The sequence below is a fragment of the Tympanuchus pallidicinctus genome, unplaced genomic scaffold, assembly GCF_026119805.1.
Source record: "Tympanuchus pallidicinctus isolate F22 unplaced genomic scaffold, pur_lepc_1.0 scaffold11, whole genome shotgun sequence".
In the NCBI taxonomy this organism is placed as follows: Eukaryota; Metazoa; Chordata; class Aves; order Galliformes; family Phasianidae; genus Tympanuchus; species Tympanuchus pallidicinctus.
Genome location: NW_026294627.1, coordinates 15,381,953 through 15,399,023, shown reverse-complemented (window position 1 = coordinate 15,399,023; position 17,071 = coordinate 15,381,953). Strand labels below are relative to the sequence as shown.

At 43.4% G+C, this 17,071-nt stretch overlaps 1 protein-coding gene across 1 annotated transcript in view; it reads left to right on the top strand.

The window, feature by feature from the left end:
- LATS2 (large tumor suppressor kinase 2) overlaps positions 1-17,071 on the top strand; it is a 46,312-nt gene that overhangs the window by 4,989 nt on the left and 24,252 nt on the right. The gene's annotated exons all lie outside the window — the stretch shown is intronic.

Sequence of the window (17,071 nt, the reverse complement as noted above, 5' to 3'; positions counted from 1 at the left end):
TGATCTTAAGGTAACAATTTTGATGGTGGTTATCAAGTTTGCTGGTTGAAAAAATGCACCAAGTCTTTTGGCAGTCGTGTAGCTGAGCAGATGAACTTGCTGTTGAGACGCATGTCTAGTGTGGGGTTAATTCATGTTATAGAGATGGTTGTGGTGACCTGTAGGACTTCTGTGATTTCTTAATTTGATGTATGAGGCTTAACAGAGTAGCATAGCTTTTTTTTTTTTTTTTTTTTTTTTTTCCCTTCTCAATACTGTGGCAAGTATTAACTGCAAGTACAAGGGTGGAATTCTAATATGTATAAACTCTATTCACTGTCAGAAGCAAATGGAAGAAATGATGTATGTGGTCTTCTTTGAAGCAGCTCACTTGCTGTTTGCAAGGAGCAAGTGTAACTGGCTGCGTGCCTTTTCTTCCTTACCTTCTTTTCTTCCACCGAGGGAGGGTAGCCCTGTCTCAGATAAGGAATTCAGCACAGAGATGCTTGTTTTTGTCATCCTGAGATGGGTGTTGGAATACGAGAGCTGCTCTGAAAGTAACGCCTCCTATTTTGTTATCTTGGTCCAGAAAGTCAGAGGCAGATGTTGGTGGAATGGCAGTAGAGGTTGAACCTTCCCACCAGTACTCCATTGCATTTTGTTGCTGTGCAACAGATGGCAGCAGAGGGGCAGTCTGACACAATGGTGTCTGGCACGGAAGTGCATATGAAGCAAAGGTGTGTCATTGAGTTCCTCCATGTGGGGAAAAAATGGCACCTGTTGACATTCATTGGCACTTGCGGAGTGTTCACGGAGACCAAGCAGTGGCTGTGAGCACAGTGAGGCAGCGGGTGGTGTGTTTCCACAGTGGCAACAATGGGTCACCTGCACTGGTGCATGTTGTTGTGAGCATGACATGCTCTTGTTCATCACTGGCAAAAATGCATAACTAATGGTGGTGACTGTTGAAAGAGAGAGCAAATCCTCGGCTACAAAACACTATCAAATAGTGTTATTGTGCTCTTTGTATCTGTTGTAGTTTCCATGGAAATGAATAGGAGGCATTGCTTGCAGAGAAACCTCTGTATGCTCTCAGGACCATTCACGTGGAGCAGATCATGGCCTCTTTATGCTTAGCTGCACGTACCTTGGATGTGCTTCGAGTTTTGGTACTGACTTTCACCTCTGCCCAAGAATAGCTCAAAATGTCTCTCTTGAGAGAAGAGTGTGCTGTTCCTGGTTCAGGTTCTCATTGCTGAAGGAAAAAACTTTTCCCATGTGACTAAATGACAGTTGTTTGTCAGGCTGAAACAGTTCATAGTCCTTGAAGTAAACTATGTTCAAAACTAACACACTATTTTTGGTATTCCCTTGATTTCAGAATTTAACCTCTGTTCATTCGTGGCAGAAACTTAATCAGTTGGCTCTCCTAGGCCGTATCCCAAGTCTGTGTAACAAGGCAGTCTGCGTTTCTTTGGAGCTATATAGGCGTTGATTAGTGCTGTTCCTGTTCCATAGAGTTTATGCTGTGTGAGATTAATCAGAGGTTGCACAGCAGAGTGAGAAGTGCTGCAGTACAACTGAACTACTTTCCATTTCAGTGAAACAAGATGGCTGTAGTGGACAATAATTCAGCTTGTGGAACTGGAGTTTTTGCTGTCACCTTAAACATGACGTGAAAGCAATGTTTTTTAGAATTCTACTCTCCAAATTTGCCGAGCTGTTCAGGATGAGAGCAATCCCTGTGGGTATGAGCCAAGGTTAAATGAGCACAGCTGGATTCTGGATTGAAATGTGCATTTGGTAGGTTACATGGACAAATCATTCACACGCAGAACAAGCTTGTTGAAATCTTGGAAAGCGTTTTGAGCACACAAATGTGAAGCAATGTATAAAACAGAAATACCCAAGCACCTGTTAAAATGTCTTGGCATTAAGCATACTGTAATGCACTAGACGTGCAACATTCTTAGCTGTTTTGCCTTAAATGTTGATACAGTGGTTTTACTTATTACAGAGCACAGAAAATGAACACTGATTGTTTGCTACCTTCTTGGTTCTGCATTTTTGTGTTTTTCCTTACTGGCTGTGATTGTTCCATCTTAGCATTTAACTTTCTTCCCCAGCTGTGACTTGTTACATGGGAATGGATTTACTGGGGCAATCCCTTTGGTGTGTTTTGAGTTCAAAACCTAAGCGTAAGCATGATCACGTTTGGCTAGAGATCAAGCAGAGATTCCAAAACTGGATTCTGGTGTCTGAAAGGGCTGTGTTTCCTGATGTGGGTCCAGGCCATGTGAAGCTTGGCCCTCTCAGAGCTTTTTGAATGAATGGAGCTTCTTGAGTTGGTGTGAATGGTATCTGGCCCTGGAGAGTGGTGTAAGGTGACAGCCCTGATTACTATGTGTAGATTCTTCCTTTCCTCCTGGTGCCTGTGTTGCTCTGAATTAACAATTGAAATGTTTCAGAGCATAACGTGAAGTAATTTCATCAGCCATTCCGAGCTCTCTTGCTTGTGAATCAAAAGTTCAAAATCTCTAGCATGGGGCCATCTTCTATAGTCCAGTGGGCAGCTTATGAATCTTCAGCAGAACAGGGTAAAATCAGCTTCAGCTTCTTTGGACATGGTTTAATGTACACCTGGACCCAGTGCTAATGTGAGGCTGGTAAGTGGGCTTTGCTGCCTTCTTTCCCCTCTGACCCGGGCTCTTTTTTTATATATATATATATATATTTTTTTTTCCCCACTGCAAACTTTCTCAAATTCCAGAAAGAAGTACGTGAGAGTGAAAGGACTTCAACCCATGGATGACCTACTTTAGTCTTTCCTTCCAGCAAGCCTCACAGTGTAAGATCTTATCCTTCCTGCCCTGCAGATCCTGTTTTGCAGACTACTGATCAGATGTTTAGTGGCTGCAAGCATCTGAAGTTGATGATTAGGTAGATTAAGAAGCTCTAATTATGGGTGTTCTAGGAAGCTAAGAAACTATAACTTTCAGTTATATGACTCTAACATTAAATTTGTTCTTGTGTGAGCTCTGTTTTACAATTGATGCTGTTTGGTGTTGTAGGTGGTGTTTTTGGGCAGTAATCCTGCCTGCAGTGATTATCTGCTCTGGTGGACACTGCCAGCATCAGTGTTCTTCCGTTTATTTATTGGGCCATTCTAAGGATTTCTGGAAGGATGGAGGGAAGTGGTGTCAAGGAATGAGAAGTTACATTTTTAACAATGGGAAAATTGGTAAGGGAAGGTGCAGAGAGGTAGAATTAAGATCAGTTTAGAATTGGTTTAATTAGAGAAAAAGGGAACATCATAATCTCTTATTCCTTTCCTCTTGCTGTGTGAAAGACCCAGGCAGACAGGAAATTGGTTATAGGCTGGCTGATAGACTTAACAAGTATACAGAACGTGGTGAAATTCAGGGTAAATACAAAACCTGTGTCTTTCAGTCATTCTAGGTGTTATGCATGCAGATGTCCTTGTAATCAATTAGGAAATTGTATGTGCCCTTTTGAACAGCCCATGTTCCTTCACAAAGGTTTGTTTTCAGCTGTTTGTATTGCTTATGGTTTCATGGTGACGTTGGGCTCCAGAAACCTTATGGGGAGTTTGCTATTGACATGGCAGATGCCAGGATTACACTTCTATAGATAGGTAGATACCTTTATATGTATACAGACAATTAATCACAGTTCTTCTGAAACAAGAGGAGTAGCTTGTCTGTTCTTTGGTGAAGACATCTCTTCAGCAGTAGTTATCTAGAGAGTACTGATCATTTTTTATTAGAGCAGTGTAAATTGTTGGAACTTGTAGAACACAACTGCAGAAGGCCCGACCTTATTTGTTGCAAAATCTCAAAGCCAGAAGGGCTGGTAATACACTGTTATTTCCTAAATGCAACTTCTTAGGCTTGAAAGTGTAACATGCAGTTGCTGCGAGGACACGAGGGCACAGAGTGTTGTTCCTGCGGGCTGATGAACTCCTGGAATCACCTGGGGCAACTGGACGGCGCTCGGCGTGGTGCTAAATGCAGCTGCTGTTGTGCATTGAGTTCTTCTAATGAATAGATGCAATTGAGCATATGATCAGTGGCATTCCACCAACCTGAATGGGCTGTACTGTACTTACTGTACTTCCTCCGAACATAGACAGCAGCTGACATTGTAGTGCAGAGTGGGCTGCGGCGGTTCTGGATGAGCTGAGGAATGCAGTGCGTTTGTCAGTTCTTTTCCTCAAGCGGACCCTTTCTGTTTGAGCCATGATGGACCTTCTGAGTGAAGATTTCTAGACAGCTTGAGTGGGCAGCTATTTTTGACAGTGATGTTTTAGGGTTTTTCAGAGGCTGCATGTCTCTGGGAACATGCAGTATGTACTGTAGCCTGAACAACTGTGTGAATGTGAAGCATGAAAGTCCTTACACTTCACTTCTTCCAGAGGCTTTTAATAAATATCTGTGTAATAAAGCCCCCCCACCTGTGCTAATGCCAGAACATTCAGAAAAGGAAGATCTGTGCTTTGGGCACTGATTACAGTGTATCCCATGGAACTGGAATGGTGTTTGTGGATACTGTAATGAGTACAAGAATATCAAGCTGACCATTTTATCACCTACATTACACTGAGTTCTTGAAATTCGGGTTGTAGAAGTATGTGGGTTCATTATTTTTTCTTCTTGCATTGCAGGATTGTCTTGATCTTCTCATCGTGGATTACATCCTTTTTATTATTATGTGTGTAGAACCAGTGTTCCATGTCATAATTGCATATAATCCTTGTCTTTTTATTTTGGTAACGTGTTACAGACAATGCGTAGCTGGGGTTTTGCTTCTAGTAAAATATCTTTTGCAATCTGTTTGCTGAAGAGGTGAAGCCTAGGAAAGGCAGCTTGCCTTCATGGTGAAGATCAGTGAATTTTATAATATCTCTGAGCAAGTGGGGGAATTAATTTCATAATAAAAGTCTTCCACTTTAATAAACTTCAACTATGTTGAGGGTTCTGCTGTAAGCATCCTAGTCGTGTTCTGAGTGTAGATCTTTTTAACAAAAAAAGACTGAAGAATAAACTGTCAGAAGATTGCCTAGATTATTTGCCAAAGATATCAACTGAGTCATCATCAGGTTCTTTTGCAGGTCAGGAACAAATAAAGTATTTGTGGGTTACTGGGAAGGAAAAAAAAAAAAAAAAAAGGGCCTTCTAATGAGGGCACTCACTGTTGAATGTGGGGAGGAATCTCATTTTAGCAACTGATGCAGATTTCATAATTCAGGCCAACAGTCTCCTGTGTTTTCTTTACTACCTAATTTGAAGGTAGCTTGTGGAGTCTGTCGTCTCTGCTGGCTGTTTCAAGAGCTTATTTCATAACCTTTTGCTGTTGTTTTTTTTATTTGTAATTTCTCTTCTGCTTTGACCTTTTCCTTATTTCTGAGAAATTTCCAATGTCTTCCAGGGTTCATCCATCCAGGCTTGTAAGGGAGCGTGTTTTTTGTACCACATACCTGAGGTTGGCCCCTTAAGTCATTTCAGGTTTTAGCCACTTCAGAAAGCAAGCGAGTCCCAGCTTTGCAGGGACTGAAAGCAAGAGGTGAGGGCTGTTCTTGAGCTGGTGCTCGCTGATTCCTCTCTCTTCTATCCCTGTTCTCTTGTCTCCAACCTTCCTATCAGTTGCTGTCACTTCTGATGACACTGCCTTAGTGAATATACTTCTCTAGGTGTCATTTTGCATTTCCTGCAGTGTATCTGGGAAGGTATTCTGTGGATTTCTTCTATCTGAGTGTGGCTGGTCCTGCAGAAGGGCGACAAATGGTTCTGCTTTCTCTTCCCTTTTCACCTTGGAAGAAATACTGTAGTGGTGGCAGGTGATTTGATGCGCTCCTTCTCGAGACAAGGTGTGCTTTCTTGGCTTAGCTGCGCATTGTTTCAGCACAGAGGAGAACTTCAGCACATCTTGAGTTCTGCCTGTTATTCTTGTCGGTCTGCTTTCTTAGGCAAATTACATAGAATATACTGGGACATCCTACTAGAATTATTTGAAATGGCAACAGGAATCAGATACCAAATTTCAACTACAGATCCATATCAATCTCAAATTATGGTAAACTGGTGCTCCCTGTTCTTGTCGGGAAATCATTCTTGGAGTTAATGTAACACTCTGAAATCATAAATTGCTGTTGTAAGCTACAGGATTAACTCACAGTTGATAGTTGTATTTATTGTAACTTACTTGCTCGGAAAATGTCAAGCTATTAATCTTTGAGGCCATTTCCTTTTTTATTAAAATCAGTAAAAATTCAACATAAGCATTAATTTCAGTCCCTGTACAGAAAAGCTTTTGTAACCAAAAGTAAAGATTGCCAGTAGCACAGCAGGAAGTTGCTATCACAATAGTATTAGGGTGTAACTATTCCTTTCACATTTGTGTTATTCTCAGTCTACATCTTGGCTGTTGTTTGCAGCATGTATCTGAGTGTGATGTATGCTGTGGTTTTACTCTGAGCCTGGAAATTAGCATCTTTGCATGTGTATGTGGTTTTGTTTGTTTGTTTTCCCAAAAAATAGATTAAAAAAAAAAAAAGAACAAAGTCTTGAAATTTGGAGAGAAACGTCAGTAGGAGAGCTTCACGCAGAGGATTTTTATATGCTGCTGTCCTTAGATTAGAGGTAACATAAGATGTTCATTTTGGAACATTTTTAATTCAACCTCGACTCATTCAATTCAATTATTTTTTTGTTAGACACTAAACTAAATAAAACGGTATTTTAAAGCTGCTAATGGAACTCACGGGAAAGTAGATAAAAGTCCCTGACTGCTTCTCATGTGATATACAGGTATGTGCCATTTACATGGAATAGTTTTTCTAAAGTGTGGATACATATGCATAGATGCACTTAGAATAGTAAGCTTTCTTCCCCTTCCCCCCCCTCCTTTTTTTTTTTTTTTTTTCTGTTATATTCACAAGAAAAAAATATTTGGAAGCTACTTTGAAGTTACTGGATCAGCAGAACTGAAACTAAAATAACTTGGAGTGGGGGAGAGGGTAGGAGAGGGTAGGAGAGGGGAATTTTCATCCCTATCTTCCGTGGAAATACTGACATGGCTGTGTATGTAAGCTTACAGTAACTTAAATTATAAGAGTGTAGCCAGGCATTTGATTGCATAATCTAATATGCTAAAAGAATCAAAGCTACTTTTATTGTATTTCATTCTTAAGATATGATTGCCAGATGTCGTATTTGCCTAAGGGCAGAATGAAGGTACTGTGACTCTGTGCTTCCTGAAGACGTGGTCAACTGCAACTGTACGTCTTGAAATACTCAGGATGCTGGCTCAGTTCTTAGAAGGCCACTGCTGGAAGGGCAAACAGTGACCAGCACGGCTGTGCCTGGGAGGTGGGAACAGGAAATTGCCCCGCTACTGCTCTGCAGTGCCTGTGCTGTGTGACAAAGCAGCAGTGCTGCTGGATCCCAGGTACTGTCACCTCCCTGCATCACAGTGCCCTGTAACATCCCGTAAGTCAGGCTGCAGCCTGAGTGCCCTTTGTTCTTGGATGTTATCTCACTGTGACTTGCCAACGCATCTGCGGAATCATAGAATCACAAAGGTTGGAAAAGACATCTGAGATCATCCAGTCCAGTCATCTGCCTGTTACCAGTATTTCCCACTAAATCATGTCCCTCAGTACAACATTAAATGTTTCTTCAGGAATGGTGACTCTACCACCTCCATGGGTAGCCTATTCCAGTACCTAACTGCTCTTTCAGATAAGTTTTTCTTGATATCCAACCTGAACCTCCCCTAGTGCAACTTGAGGGTGTTCCTTCTCATCCTATTGCTGTTACTGGGGAGGAGAGGCCAAGCCCCACCTCACCACAGCCTCCTTTCAGGCAGTTGTGGAGAGTGACAATGTCCCCCTGAGCCTTCCCTAGACTGAAAATACCAGCTCTATCAGCTGCTCCTCATAAGACTTGCTCTCCAGTCCCCTCACAGCTTTATTGCCCCTCTCTGGATGTGTTCCAGGCCTCAGTGTCTTTCTTGCAATGAGGGGTCCAAAACTGAGCACAATACTTGAGGTGTGGCCTCACCAGAGCTGAGTACAGAGGGACAATCCCCTCCCTGCTCCTACTGGCTGCACTATTGCTGCCAGGATGCCATTGGCCCTCTTGACCACCTGGGCACACTGCTGGCTTGTGTTCAGCTGAGCATTGACCAGCAGCCTCTAACACAGTGAAGAGAGTGATGAAAGAGACCTTCAAGCTGAGCCTTCTTGGTGGTTGCAGAATCGTAGGGGTTGGAAGGGACCTCCAGAGATCATCAAATCCAACCCCCGTGCAGGTTCTCTACACCAGGTTGCACAGGTAGGCGTCCAGGCAGGTCTTGAACATCTCCAGAGAAGGAGACTCCATGACCTCCCTGGGCAGCCTGTTCCAGTGCTCCGTCACCTCACTGTAAAGAAGTTCTTGCGCACATTTGTGCAGAACTTCCTGTGCTGCAGTTTCTGGCCGTTTCCCCTTGTCCTGTCTCCACTCACCAATGAAAACAGTCTGGCCTCACCACTCTGTCCTCCACACCTTAGATATTTATAGACATGGATCAGGTCCCCTCTCAGTCTTTTCTCAAGGCTAAATAGACCCAGTTCACTCAGCCTTTCTTCACAGGGGAGATGCTCCGGGCCCTTCCCCATCTTTGTGGCCCTCCACTGGACTCTTTCCAAGAGATCCCTGTCCTGTTTGTACTGGGGAGCCCAGAACTGGACGCAGTACTCCAGATGAGGCCTCACCAGGGCAGAATAGAGGGGGAGGAGCTGGCCGTGCTCTTTTTAATGCATCCCAGGATGCCATTGGCCCTCTTGGCCACAAGGGCACACTGCTGGCTTATGGCCAACCTGTCGTCCACCAGGATGCCCAGGTCTCTCTCTGCAGAGCTCCTCTCCAGCAGCTCATCCCCCAATCTATACCGGTGCATGCAATTTTTCCTCCCCAGATGCAAGACTCTACACTTGCTTTTGTTAAACCTCATCCGGTTTCTTACTGCCCAGCTCTCCAGCCTATCCAGGTCTCGCTGAATGGCAGCACAGCCTTCAGGCGTGTCAGCCAATCCTCCCAACTTCATATCATCAGCGAACTTGCTGAGGGTAGCCACTATCCCCTCATCAAGGTCATTGATGAAGATGTTGAACAAGACCGGACCCAGCACCGACCCCTGAGGAACTCTGCTGGTTACAGGTCTCCAGCCAGACTCTGCACTGCCAATGATGACCATCTGCGCTCTGCCAGTCAGCCAGTTCTCAACCCATCTCACTGTCCACTCATCTGTCCCACGCTTCCTCAGCTTTGTTATAAGGATGTCGTGGGGGACAGTATCAAAGGTCTTGATGAAATCAAGGTAGACTACATCCACTGCTCTCCCACCATCCACCCAGCCAGAGACAACAGCATAGGAGGCTACCAGGTTGGTCAAGCATGACCTTCCCCTGCTGAGCCATGCTGACTACTCACGATAACCTCCATTTCTTCCAGTGATGGCAGCTGCTGTTTTTCATACTTAGTGGATATACCCATTATATACATTCTGTGCTTGTCTGCTGTTGATAACCAAAATACTATTACTGCTGGAATATTTCTGACTTGCCATCGCTTGGTGGCTGGCGTGCCTTCCCTAATGTTGAGTGCTGAGGTGTATCTGTTGGCTCAGTCTTGATGGGGTCACCCACCTATAGCACATAGTGAAACAGAAGTGTTCTGGTGATCTTACCTTGCTCTCTGGACTGTCACTGGCAGCTTACAAGTTGATATGTAAAAATCAGGTTGTACCCAGGAGATGTGTGTGTTGGTGTGTGTGATGACTGCAGTGTTTGCATGGTACCAGCTGTTAGCAAAGAACTTAATCCATAGGATTTGTTACTGTTCTGAATGTTTCTTTTTCAGCCTAAGTAAACAAGGTACTGCATTCTACTTCCCTGCAGTGCAAGAGATGGACTTCCCTGATTAGAAATTTTTGCTCTTCATTTTAACCGAAGCCAAGCAATTAAAAATGTTTCCCTGGGAGGGAAAGGAAGAAGAGAACAGAAGAGGATATGGAAATAGTTTTTAGAGAATTATTTCTAGGTCAGTTCATTTTCTGAAGGCCAAGAACACGGTGTACCAGTAACTCTGAATCAGGTAACAGCTGTGGCAGGACAGCCTTTGAAAATAACTGCTCTGTGCAGCTGTGCCTTTAATTGTTCTTAGTATATGTGTACATATCAGAAACTGTTACTGCAACACATGCCATCTTCTGCACGGTTACAAAAAAATAATCCAAAATCAATGCAGAAAAAAATGTTGAGGGTTAAATGTAGGTAGAATCGGAATGTAGGTTGAAATGTAGGTTGAACATTTTGTGAGTGTTTTCTATATCCTTTGTTTCTCTAATGCATGACTTGTAAGTAATTTGATCAGAAGTGTACAAAGATGCAGTGTATTAATCTTTACATGGAGAAAGTGATAGAATGTTAATGATGCTGAGTGGTAATACACAAAAGTTCCTGCCCTGCGAATATATCGACTTTAGTAGGAGAGCTAACTGGCAGCATGAAACCACTGCTGTGTGTTTATATGGCTAGGTTTGACTTGTCATCCCCTATTTATGAATCTGTTGGATGTGTATTATTTCAAAGCAAAATCTAGGCAAGAGCTCAGAGATTGTTGTTGCTGCTCTGTAGCATCCTCCTCTTCATTTTTGTTCTTCCACTGGGTTTAAAAGTAAATATTTTCAAGGCTCTTCTCTTTGCCACCTTCTGGTGTTGAACCTGTTGTTCTGTTGCATTGTTTTCTGCTCTACTGCTTTGAATAACTAGTACTCAAAATCTCCCTCATTATTTTCTCCACGTACCTCTGAATATCCCAAATTAATTACATACGTAAAAGTATTAGGAAATAATTATTCTATAGACTTCAACCTTGTTTTTTTTTTATGTTTAGTGTGACATCTTAAGGAATTGTAGTTGCAAGTGGACTTGGACATTACATCCTATATATTTTAATTGCTTCATTGTCTTCTGGTTAGTGTCAGGATGCTGTGGTCTGTGCTTCAATTAGGCACTCGTCCTACCTTAGCTTTCCTTCTAGCCAGACTTAATCTGTTCATTCTGTGTTCCTGCCAGATGTCAGCCTAATAAAGGTGCATAGTCTATTTCAATTAATGAACTGCAACCTTGGAACTACTAATACATGCAGCATATCTTGGATTATGGAAACAAATAACGCCTGTCCCAATTAAAACATTTTTAAGTCAAGACAAATCTGGTCTGAGCTGTTCTATTCCAAATAACTGCTAAGCAATGTCTGTTCCACCTTGATGAAGCCTAGTTTTTGATAGCCCAACTCATTCTCTTCACCGTGCCCTCAACAGCTCTGCTGACTGCCTGTGTCATGCCCAGATGTGGGAGCAGGCAGCTGTCTTTGTGCTGCAGCAACCTGCGAGTCTTCTCTTTGAAGAGCTCCAGCACTTGCTATGCAATAAACTCATTTCCATCTCCTTCCTGTGGTCCTTTCTGCACCTTGGCGTGCCCTCCTATTCAGAAGATTGGTTTATTCTATTCCCTAATGCTAGCACTGAGTTCATTGAATGCTTTCTTGAAGATCTGTTTTGAAGAACCTGTGAAACGTGCATGGTATTGCAGGCATGGAGATGGTGGGGAGGTGATGTTGGTGTGGTGCTCTGCTGCATAGATCGCAGACATGGAGGCTAGAAGATGTGTATAAGTGGGCAAAACTTATCAGTTTGTTCCAGGGCACGTGTGAGCCAGTTCCCATACTGCAAAAGTATGTCTGTAATGCCAGCAAATTCAAAAGCAAGCCACAAGAATTTTCTTTTGCGTTGGTTTTCACCCCCTCCACCCCCATCTCTGCTTACTGAGAAGTGAACCTTCAGGGCTTTTTAACCACATGAAAGTAGCCTAGAAAAGGTATTTTTCGGAACATCTTCAGTGCTGTAAAGCCTGTAACTGATCAGTTCTCCAGGAACTTTCCTGAGATATGTGTTAGAAGCTGCTGGAAGAAGAGAACTGCTACAGCAGGCCCTGCTCCATGCTGCCAGCAGGCCCAGGTGCTGAGGGCAGGCATTCACCTCCTGAGCCTGGGCCGTATCCCTGCAGGAGGCAGAGGAGAGCATGAGCTGCAGCACGTCTGCTCCAGGCTGTGGTGCTGGGAGTAGTGCTGCCTTCTGCCAGATTCCAGGGAGGGTCAGAACGTCCTGCTGCCTGTTAGCATCTCTAGGAATGCTGTTTTGCGCAACGAGCTGTGCTTTGTGTTTGACAGTGTTCCTCAGTTTTCAGAAGGAGACATTTTCATTCTCCCTCCTTGTGGAGGGGAGTGCATGTGCTCTCTTCCTCTCTCAGCCTCGGAATGGGCCCATTGCTCTGCACTGCACAAATCCCTGAGTTAGACTACCTAGGGGCCATCATCCCCTTGGCAAGCAAGTTTTAGCACCCACCAGTTTGAGGAAAATCTCACCCCCGGGCTGCCATTCTGCTTTATTTTGCCATTTTCATGTAGGATTGCAGTTACCTGGTCTAAGAAGAGGCACCATGGAACTAATTTTTAATTTCCTTTATTTTTCTTACTTTTTTTTTTTTTAATCAAACACTGAGACTATGGCAGCTAATGGATAAAGGAGCTATTACTGCTGAGGAAATTCAGGTGGTTGGGAAAGTGCTGGCTGGCAACAGTGAGGGTGCAGGGGAAGCACAATAAGGCTAATGCCCTTGCTGAAGGGCAGGCAGGCACTGGGTGCCTGAGCAGCGTGGAATGTTTGATGTTGACTCTGGGAGGTGGGCAGCTGGGCCACAGGGCTGAAGCTTCCAGCAACAAGAGACATCTTCCCCCACGTGCCCAGCTTGCTGACTCTAAAGGTTCCATGTTGCTCCATGTTTCCCTCTGCTTTGTAGATTTTATGTACTTACTGTGTAAAATCAGGGTTAGCCACTCATCTGCCCTTGTGCTCTGCTCACAAGGCTGAACTGCTTTTTGGTAGTATAGATAACTCCCTCCTCTATTCCAAATGTCTTGCTTCCGTGCTCCTTGCAATGGTTATTCTTGCTGTTGGGAAAATAAAGGATTCGCTTTTCATGTAAAAATAGCTTTATTATTTCCATACGCGAGTAGCAATTGGGACAGGCATATTTCCAGGTCAGCGTAGAGATGGGGTTGGATAGCAAAATACTCTGTTCCAAAAATGGGCTGGAACCAGCAACAGTTCTTGTACTGAACAAACCTTGCTGGCTTGGAGAGAAGTGGGATCCCTTTTTTGGGTGCACATGCAGCATGCTGGTATTCTTTCACTTGGGAACAGCACCCAGCATGGCCATAGTGAACACTTTGCTCTGTTAAGGACGTAGCTTAGTTTTACACTTGTTTTTATTTTTTTTTTTCCTCTCTGTGATTGTAGGCATGGTTTTTGAGTAAAGGACAGCAAAGGAGAGTTTCTTAGGCCATGGCCTTTGAAAGCATGGCTGAGCAGAGTGCCTGCAGCTGTCAGTGTCTAGAGAAGCTGAGCAGAAGGGACGTGTGCAGGAGCAGTCTGTATAATTCCACAAGATTGTGCTCAGTTGGGTACTGAGTAAATAAACAGTCAGTGTGCAAATGTTGGATAAAGTTGCTCTGTGCTTGTTTAGATAGTCCAGCTGGACTTTGGATTTTGTTCTCCATGGTAGCTGGCTTATGAATCTCTCATGGCTCATTGCCACGCATTTCTTGATTTATATGATTATGATGTACATTTTTTTCATATTTTGCTAGTCCATATTTTTTCTTCCTTCAGTCTTAGCTTAGATGTCTCTTTAAGGCCTTGAAAAGCTAGTCAGCTTGAATTTTCCCTTTATCTTCACAAAAATAACTACAGAAGTAAGAAAAAAGCACAGAAGGAGAATTAAAGGCAGCACTAAAAATTTTCCTTCAGAGCAGAAAAGCAAATTTAACACAAAAATCTCAGCTCTGCTTCAGAGTTGCAAACTCTTCTGTTCACCAGAGAACTGTTAAAGCTAGTCATTTTTGGCATAGTATCGATCAGGGAAGCGTGACAAAGTGCAGTGGAATGCACTGAGCTGCGATCCAGCCTGCAGTGGTATATGACTTTAGTGCATGGAGCATTGCAGGAAGTGCTTGGGGGTGGGGAGGCCTTTTCCTCAGCTGCTGGGAACTGTGACCTCCTCCCTCAGACCCCACCTGCACCAACAGAGGGTCCCTTGGATACTGTGGGTCAGAAGACAAAATGCATGAAGTTGACACAATCCAGGTTTCTGGCAGGATTTGGCTGCGTTCTCTCAGCACTGCAGCGTGGAGTTCTTGGGCCGTGGGATGGGAAAGTTGGGAAAAGTTATGTGTTGGGATTAAAGAGCAACTGTGCGTATCTAGACTGGGCCTGTATCCCCAGCCCCACCGTGCTGGAAGGCTCTTGTGCTCAGGTTCTGTCTTCATTGAAATGAGTAGTAAAATTCTATTCATTTCATCAGGCCTGAGTTTTACTTCTTACTTTGAGTGATGAATCCCCCTGTGCCATCAGTATGCACACATGCTGTTTGGAATTAGGTTTTAGGCATAGATTTTAGCCTTAAATGGAAACCTGATCAAATGAATTTAATATCTGCAGCTTAGAATTTTAGTTTATGTGAACTATTAATTATCACCTGCAGCTGTACTTTAAGTTAAGGCGCAGTTGTGCAGCTGTAAGATGTACAGTTAAGGTGCTCCTCTCTGCTGAAGTGCACCTGATATTCATTTTCTTTTTTTTTTCTCTCTAAATGATGATGGCGGAGTCTACAGAGTTTTTCAGGCACTGGTAGCAGAGAAAACACGATGGTGCCATTCCTGGATGAACAGGATCTGTGCTGTAAGACCTGTGTCAGAAATTGGGGAAAGCTTGGCGTGGGACAGATCACATTACTGGCATAAATTGCTAACAAGAGTTTCAGTGTTCACCTAGGGTTTCACATTTGCATTGCTCCGTTACAGCAAGAATCAAATACAAAGGCAGTGTTCTATTGGCATTGCAGTAGAGGTGTGTGGTGCAACAGCTCTGCAAAAAACGAGGACTCTACCAGGAGGTGTCACAGCCAGAACTGGCATTTCTAGGGTAGGGGTGTAGGAAAGTCGCAACACAGAAAAAATGAAAGGATGGCAGTATTTAATGTGTTTTTATTGTCCTGTATAGATCTCTCTCATTCTTACCTCACTGTTTGCTTCCTTAATGCTCTTCAGGTGGTAATCTAGATATATGTTCGGTCAATGTTCAGAGCAGAGGTAAATAAGCAGTGAACAGGTGGAATGTCTAGACTGTATACTCCATGTTGGAAGGAATGCTATGGAAGGAATGCTAGTATATGGAGTATATATGTTGATTGACAGACCGATCACCTAGATGTTACCACTGAAATACTAACTTAAAGATCACTTGGCATTTATGGTCATAGAATGGCTTGGGTTGGAGGGGACATGAAAGATTTTAATCTCCAACCCCCTGCTGTGGCCACGACACCTTGCTCTAGATCCTATGTAGGTCCTATTTAAAATGTAGGCTGTCTGATTATTACAGAAAGTAATATGGGATGCATATGGAGCTGCTATGACTGTGCTGATGTTTCCTTTGTGTGATGGTCCTTCAGGTAGTTCCAGCATTTCAGATATTGCGTGTTCTGGAATATAAATACTACAAGTTTTAGCTGTGGGAGAAAGTGCCTAAATTCAGGTTTCTATTCATACTTGTATCTTTAGTCATACTTCTGAAATTGCTTATCACTGACTTCTACAGTTAGTCTCTAGTTGTGGCAGTTACTGAAAAGCTTAATTAAATATGAATTGTAATGTCAATAGTTCTGAGACGAGATAGATGCCTTGGAGGAAAGGAGCAGACAGTTGCAATGCTTGTTATGAGAAGCGGATGTTGACCTTGGAAGCAAACTGTCATCTGGAAGCAAATTTGAACACTGATGCTCAGGAATCACTAAACTTACAGTTGTGAGTCTTGCAGCCTTGCCCAAAGCAGTGTGCACAGAGGTGGGAGCAACATGGGAGAAGAGAGGAACACTACCACAGGATGATCTCTTGGAGTAGAGTGGTGTAGAGTGACCTCACCATCTAAATACAGAGACCATTTCCATGTATCGTTGCCATGGGTGTTCAGCTTTATTTTGGACTTTGCCTGCTCAGGGAGCACAGCTTTCCTTGATTCTGCAGAGTGGTGTGATGCAACATGTGTTTAACAGGACTTGGCAACACACACACAGGTTAGGTACCAATAGGAGTACTGTCTCTACCCAATTCTTGTAGGGGAAATTTAGGAGTTTGGAGCTTGATTGCTTAGCCAGCCATAGATCCTTACCTTTGGCAGCTTTGTAGAACACTTGCATGAAAACTATATTTTTTTACTTCACCCAGAAACTTCACCAGCACCCCGCTGCTCGTGGTGAGATCTTGGTTTCTGGGGAGCTGCATGGTTGAAACCTGTGTTGCTGTGCTGGTTGCTGCTAGTGCTTTCCCATCAAAGCACTGACCAGTCTTTTGAAATACTCGAGTTTTGCCCTGGGTCGTTTTGCCATAGGCACCCCTTCCTAGAATATTATCTCAAGGAAGAAAAGTGGTTACATATCTCTTACCGCTTTCTTAACATGTTGCACCCTCAAGGATCTCTGAAGAAACGCAGCTGTCTCTGGATAGTATTGATCCAATCGAGCACACCTTGCGATGATAGCAAAGCCTGGGAAACATCTGCCATTTGTTTTCCTACCAAGTGACATGGCTTGAGAGCATTGGGAAGCAGCAGTCTCCTGAAAGTTGGAGTAAAGGCTTGAAAGATGGAGGTGAGGAGCATCTGTCTGTTGCTTGGAGTATTAGTAAGCAGTGGTGTCAGCATGAGACAGTTGGCCAAAGGCACTGCTTCAGCTGTGGAGGAGGATGAGGGGAATTGTGCCCTCTGGCTTTCCTCTATCTCTTTTGTGTCAGTTGAAGGTAGTAGAATTCAGACCTCTTTAGAATTCAAAATACTGTATTTTCATAAAACGTGTAGTTGATACAGAATAGGTTCAATACATTCTAGACTCAATGCTACAGGATCTTTATTG